This window comes from Echinops telfairi, unplaced genomic scaffold (assembly GCF_000313985.2).
Source record: "Echinops telfairi isolate 266 unplaced genomic scaffold, ASM31398v2 ScPeMD7_6080;HRSCAF=6971, whole genome shotgun sequence".
NCBI classification, from domain to species: Eukaryota; Metazoa; Chordata; class Mammalia; order Afrosoricida; family Tenrecidae; genus Echinops; species Echinops telfairi.
In genome coordinates, this window is record NW_022109980.1 from 7,451,274 (window position 1) to 7,458,888 (window position 7,615).

Genomic DNA, 7,615 nt, shown 5'->3' on the forward strand with positions numbered 1-7,615 from the left:
TAGTAGAATATCAGCAGGATATCAGTTTCATTGCCAGCTGATTTTTAGAGATGAGCCACCACTTGAATTAGTGTTAGTGATAAATTATTTCCAAGTAGTATTAATCATACTCACTGGGAAATTAAAATGTCATAAAATGATGAAGTGTTAAAGAAACAGTATCTCACATCTATACTTGCATATGCAGCACAATAACACCAGTGTGTCTTCTCAAGAACATTCATGAAGAATCCTGTTTTGAAGATGGCATGGAGCGATGAAAGTGATTTAGCATTCTACTCCCTCTTTCACCCATGCTTAATAAAACTAAACATTGTCTTAAAGTGAAAAATGGTATACATAATATTGTAATCATTGCTTTTAAAACAAGAAATAAGAAAAAGAAGACCCTTATATTTTTCGGTGGTATTCTTTTTGCAGCTATGTGATTTCAGAAATTCTGACTAAATAGGATCTCGAATTCACTCTACAAATGAATTCATCTTTCCATAGTCTGCTTTGAAAAGATTGTTGGTTCTTGTACAAAGTTAGTATATAATATATAGATATCTTCTTCTACAACAAAGATGTGTACTCTTTGGAACTTAATAGAGGAGGTTTGTAAAATACAGCCTTTAATTTTAAGAACATTATTCTTCATTTCTGTAACTACATTTTGGAATATTCAAAAATTACAAATTCAGCACTGTGCTCATCTACATTATATTAAGAGATTGCCTGTAAAATTGAAAATTAATTCAAACTTAACACAAATATAAAATATTTAATATGCCACATATATTGCTTTGTAATCCATTAACTATAGGATAGTCAACATATTAAAATGTTTTAAATATATAAATATTGGACAATATGATTAATCAAAATTTCTGTGATGAATTATAGAAGTAAAATAGAGAGATAAATTATGCATGTCCTAAATTATTTCAGGTAAATAAGAAATCTATTACTATTAAACAAAATTTATAATTTAAAAAAAGTCAGAAAGAATGGTGGTTTTCACTAGCAGCTTCTTCCCAACAATAACTTGCCTCATAAGAAATGATGACTTTGAAACAAATGGTCCTAGATAAGAGTTCAAAAGTAGTTCCAATAATCCAAATTATAGTTGCTACAAATTCACCTGATAATACTAGTCATAGCATCAATTTCATTTTATTTTAATCTTCCTAGTCACATTTCTAGAATGAAATAATCTTGATTTCCTTATCATAATGCTAAATAGTTTGTTCGATAATGTGTCATTTATATTAGAAAATTAATTATTGAACTTTAACATAAAGAATTCTCACAACTATACCAATAAGGAACATCCCGATTAATTGGGGAAAAGACTGAATTTTAGGATTTCATTTTATTTGAAATAAATATGCATGAAAGCAATAGTCAAAAACCAGGCACATTGCAATGGGCAAATCTGCTATACAATACCTCTTTGAAGTGTTAAAAAGGCAAGCTATCACTTTGAGAACTAAGTTTAGTCTGACACAAACCACAGTGTTTTCAGCTGCCTCATATGCATACTAAAGTCAGCATACACATTCTGAAATCTAGTAAATTTCAGAAGTGAATCAAGAACACCAAAGAAGAATCAATGCCTTTGAATTATGGTGTTGGCAAAGACATTTGAATATACCATGGACTGCGAGAACAATCGAATCTATCATGGAGAAAATATAGCCAGGACACTTTAGTAAGGAGGATGATGAAATTTTGTCTCAAATACTTTAGGCATGCAACCAGGGGAGACAAGTCCTTAGAAGAAGATTTCTGGGTCAACACAAGAGCGGAAGATTCTCAATGAGATAGGTTGGAGATACCGGGACTGTTGCAATGGGCTCAAAGCACAAGGTTGTGAAGATGCTACAGGACCAGAATGCGGTTTACTCTAGTGCATATAGAATCACTGCAAGTTTTATCCAATTCAAAGACACCTAACAGCAACAACTTCACCAGAGGAATATGAAGTTTCAGAATTTTCCATTTTTAGGTGGCTGTGTCTATAACAGATTCCTTCATGAAAATGCAGAACGACATGGAGTGTTATCCAACCCCAAATTGCATTGTATTTATCCTATTAAAAAAAACTCTAGGACTGTACAACTAGGAATAAAAAGGATCATTTTACTGCACTTTGTAATCCTTCTAGAGATATCCCATTCCTATTTCTGCCGAAATTTTCTTTCCCCTTCCTCCAATTTCTCATCACTTACATTCTTCTAATTTTTTTATATTGTGTTTAGAGTTCCATAACTGCTAAAAGCAGTTGTCTACAAAGTCACCAATTCCAACAGTCTCTTCTCTGTTCTCCATCTTTCACCAGCATTTTCTCTTTTTAAATATTTGATATTCTGGATTTCTTTATTTGCCTAATGTGTTAGTCTGGGTACTTTGGAGAAACAAATTCACAGCAACTCATGTATAAGAGAGTTTTATGTAAAGAAAACGTGCGTCATGAAAACATCCCAACCCAATGCTGCCCAAGCCCACAAGTCCAACATTAACCCATTTACCCAACACCAGTCCACAAGTCCTCCACCTCACAAAACAGAGGCAATGATGCCAACTGCAGGAGGAAAGCTGAGTCAGTGAATGAATAAGCATCTCAGCACTGGCAGGGGTCTCCACATGGCTGCTCCAGCACCCAGGGCTGCATCGGGATAGGTCCATGCGGCTTCTCCTTGGGGATGTCTTGTAGGAAGTCAATCTTGCAAGCTGAAGCAGGGAACTGCTAAAGCAGCTGCACCCGATGCAACCATCACAAAACAAGAGACCCGAGAACTAGAAAGGCGAGGCTTCACCACCCATTTATCTCTCTGCCTTTCAACCAGCCTCACCTAATATGGCTTTATCTTTATGAGTCAATTTAAACATTTTTATATGTTGGTGTAAAGATAGTTGCATATTTAAAAATCTGTTAATATTCATAAATAGGTTTTTCAATAAAAATAGTCTTTAGTAATACAACTGTTACTCTTCTGATGACAGCTGTGTTTAAGCTTTGGGCCTTTTTTGTTTTTAACTTTTGATCGTGAATCTGGTAAAGCATACCGATTTTATATTCAATAATTCACACAGAAGATTTTGTTTCACGTCATTGGTTGCAATGACTTATCTCACTTCCTCCTGGTGTTTCCTGTTTCCATTCTTCCATTTTTCCTAATCTGTCTGATCTTTGTGCTTGGGTAAACGCTATCCTTTTGATCTCTATGGTTGATTGTTCTAAGGTATGCACACCACTGTAATATTCCCTTTATTGCCTATTGTTTGACTTAGAATTGAGACATGGGGTTGAGTTAAATTCTACATTTGTAGATGGCAAAAGGACATGGTTTTGGAGAATTCCACCAGTCTGTATTTAATCCGTAAACCTGATCTGTTTTATAATACCTAGTTTTGTTCCACAATTTTCTCCCCCTCTATTTGGGACCTTCTAATGCAATCCTTTTCAGAGCATTTGACAACGGAACCCAGGCACCATCCACTTTTTCTGATCTCATGGTTGCAGAAACCAATGCTCGCATGGTCCGTTAGTCCACAAAACTACTTGTTTACATGTGTCTTCAATTTTAATTACTCCAATTTCCTCCAGACAGGGAGACACTTGTGAGATACCAGCTCTCGCAAATCAAACAAGGGTCAAGAGGGGCACAGGTTGCAATTGAGATAGAGTAGACATAAAGATAAGATAAAGTTGGGGCATATCGGCTTGTTGAGAAGTATATCCAAGTCCCAGATCTTCATTTGAGGCAGGCTTATATACAACACTTGTTATTTACCCTGCCCCCTGTGACAAGGTCTCACACACAGAGCTTGTTGACAATCATTTGAAGGCCAACCAAAAGCAATACTATTTTACCTAATTTGTCTGTGGTCAGGAGGAGAAGAGAAAGCCAGGAACAGGGAATAAATGATATTTTGCCGAATGCTGTTTTCCAGCTGCATCCCAGGGAGCAAGAGGGAAAGTGTCCATTGTTTCTTAGATGAAGGTCAGATCATTCAGTGCATCAGCTCCTTGGGCTGAGCTGAAGTCCCTTCCCATGGCCCTTGCCTAAACTGTGGAATGTAATGGTCTTATACTACTTGAAAAGGGGAATGAAGTACAGACTGTCCCGTGAATGCACTTTGTTACTTGGAAGCCCAGGAATTCCTTTCCCAGAGTTCATCTTAAGAAAATATGCTTCCATAGGTGGCCACACATAATCTTTAAATACCCCAATTGCTACTCAACAAAGTAGAAGATAGAACATTGCCTTTGTAGACTGTCTTACACTGATTGACCTTGCTGTCACTGAGACTATAGTCTTGAACCCTTAGGCGCAAGAATTCATTCCCTTAAGGTGTTCGGTTATGTCTAAGAAATTTTCATAACTTTACACCCTATAGACTCCACCGCATTCATGGATATATTTGAAGCAAAGGTAAATATCTATGTACAAATATCCAGAAGCTTACACACACATTAACACACATGCACACACATGCACACATACATACTCCCACTCCTTCTTCCACACCTGTTCAGCCTGTGTGTTAATCTACATGTAGATCATTGCTATTTTACTCAAATTTTTGTAGCTTCCTTGTATCCCATATTCAGGAGCATCTCCCATTTATTGGACCACAGGCTATTTTAAGGCCTCTGACTGGTTTTCGATTATATCTCAAGAGTGTAGTGGAGTAGCTGATAAATACCATATATTCAATAATTCTTTACGACATGAATGGATCGGTAATATAGAGATATATTATATTAAATAAGGAATTCGTTGCCTCAGCAATTTTAAGGGTCAATATTCCAGCCAATGAAAATTTTTGGAGAACTGAAAAATGATTAGAAAGAAGAGCATTTTATAAGTTAAGGCATTTCACAGGATTTGAATTTCTGACAGGGCTGTACACATTTTCCTTACTATGTGATGTGAAAATTTTACAAAATATTGTGCATATTAGAAGTGGGTAATGCTGAAGAGTGTTGTCTTGTTAGGCTCTAAGAATATACAGGTGTTAAGTATGCAACTTTAGTCATTGGCTGGTTCTCAATTAATAATATGTCCTTTATTTTGCCTCAAAATAAATAAATAAATACATTTATAACTGGTATTTGGGCCTTTACAAAGCCTTGTACTACAAAGTCCTGTACTTTTCCATAAATTTGTTCTAATCTTGCTCTAAGCTTTGTAAATCTCAACCAATCACAAACAGTTAAGTTTGCCCTTCTGCTGTCTTTTTAAGCCTTTGTAAGTGAACAAGAACATTTCAAGCGACAGCACCAGGGATATTTTACTTTGCATTTCTCATTTTTTCCGTCTTGCAGACCATCTATATGCCATTGATAATATTAATAAAATATCCTGAGTCTCCACATTAGTAGAAGGTGTGACTCAAGTCACCACCCTTTATGTCCTTAGGGATACGATCCCATGGAAGACAAGACACACACACACACACACACACACACACACACACACACCTCCATTAAAGTCATTCCTTTTGTGACTTCCATTTTCTGTCTGAACATTGGTAGAAATGAGAACTGTTGTCACTTATAGACATCTTGGTTTCTGGCTTTGGACTACTCTGGTTCTTCGAACTTGATTTGTGGTCTATCATTTGGCTTAATTTCACTAGCTTTTGTAGCCTTGTGGATGAGGGGGATCCTCAAAGCAGACATCTGAGCTTAAAATTTGGAATTCAGTAGCATCCACAACCACATGAGACATTTCCCTGATGCTTTGTGAGTTCTGTGAGATTTTGCAGCTAACTGCAGAGCCCAGGGAAATGAGGGAATATACTAAGGGGAGGAGTGGCAGTAGACATAGGAAAAATGGAGTGGCATAGCATCTTGGAAAAGTTGGACATTTGGGGTATATTTAATACACACCTCCTTTGGACTAGTCTTATACTAATTCTTGTAAAATAAATTATTTTTAAATTATATAAATCTGTTTTTAAGTGTATTAAAATAAGTAAATTACTTATTTTGCTTGACATGACAGGGCTTTAAAAAAAGAAAACAAATATCACATAAGACCATTATTATATGTGGTGAGGATATTATATGGTGCCCAAATATCAGATAAAATAGCAACTGAGGCCCATACAAGCATCCATCTAAGTGAGAGGTCAACTAAATCCACATGGAAGAAGCACACCATCATTGATCACCAAAGGATTATAAATCATATAATCCAAAGTCGAAGGAGGGAATACTATCAGAGCCTAAACTATAAGAATGCGGCTTGCATAAGGCTATGGATGACAGTGGGAGCCCAGGATGCATTTATGAGATCCACACAGGAAATAAGCCTCTGGTGATTTCTCTCTATCCATAATAGAGGGATGGGAGGAAATGGTTACTAAATGAAATGCATTGGAGAGATAACTATAGAAAAGCAAAATTATAAACCTGATTTGAATGGTTAAAACCATGTCAGGTTTTCCCAACTCTGATGCAGGTTAGGCCTGATCTGGTTTTCAATATTTTTTGTATTGGTTTGTTTATTTGGGGGTTTATCTCAGATGTGTTATGTCGTTGGGGTTGGCACTCTTGAATTTTTACTATGTTTTTTTTCTTTTTAAATATATGAACCACAGGATTGGTGAACCTATTGGGACAGCAAGTAGAATAAGGGTTTCTGGCAGAGAGGTACAATGGTGGTGGCAGGGGGTGCAAAAGGGAGCTTTATGTCAAGGAGTTCAGGAAGGAAAAGACTGTTTTAAAACTAATTGTAGTAGCAACTGCAAAATACGGCTTGATGTGGTTGAACTATGGAATGATATGTGTATTAACGCCCAATAAAAATGCTTTTGAGAAAAAAAACACTATTATAAAAGTCAAGAAAATGTTTTCACAAAAGAAATACATTATTTAAACGTTACCAGTGGTTGAAGTGGAAGAAGAGGCAAATCACTAGCTAAAGATTAGACACACATTACTTGAGTGGACAGGAAGGTAAAATACAATAAGGAGAAGTCATCAAAATAAATGATCAAGACAAAGAAAGACACTGGGAAGAGTAAAAATATTAAAGCTAATAGAAGTAAAGATAATTGCTCCTCCCACAGCTCTCTTCATTTTCATCTGGATTCAGTCATTAATTTAATAGCCACTCAGAACTCACATATAACACTCATGATGATGGTGTCTATTAAAAAAATTAGCATGCTGCAATTCAGGTGAAAACTGCTCAGTGAACAGTTCTTCAGTCGGGACACTTGCTTCCCTGCCATGCCCAAAGACAGACCTCTCTCTGGCCCTCAGCCATTTAGCCTGGTCTTTGCTCTGCTTGAGTAATGTTACAAAACTCTTTTAGAGCCACCCCACTGATATAAGCCTCAACCTGTAGTTAATAGCTCTCAGCTCTATGGGTCAGCAAACCCAGCTTCCTCAATGAAGTGGCCAAGCCACCTTCCTGCCTCAAAGCATTCAGCTTTATTTTCTTTATGGGCATAGAAGTTCTCCACTATGGCTCGTGCCTCTGCTCTTGCTGCTCTCCTGCTGCTTCTATGGTGTCAGAGGTCCCCTGAATCAAGAAGGTTCAATGCACAGGGGTCCCAGGGTTCAAAGGATGTGTTGTGCTCCTGGCTCTTCTCTCCTTTTGGTAGTGACATC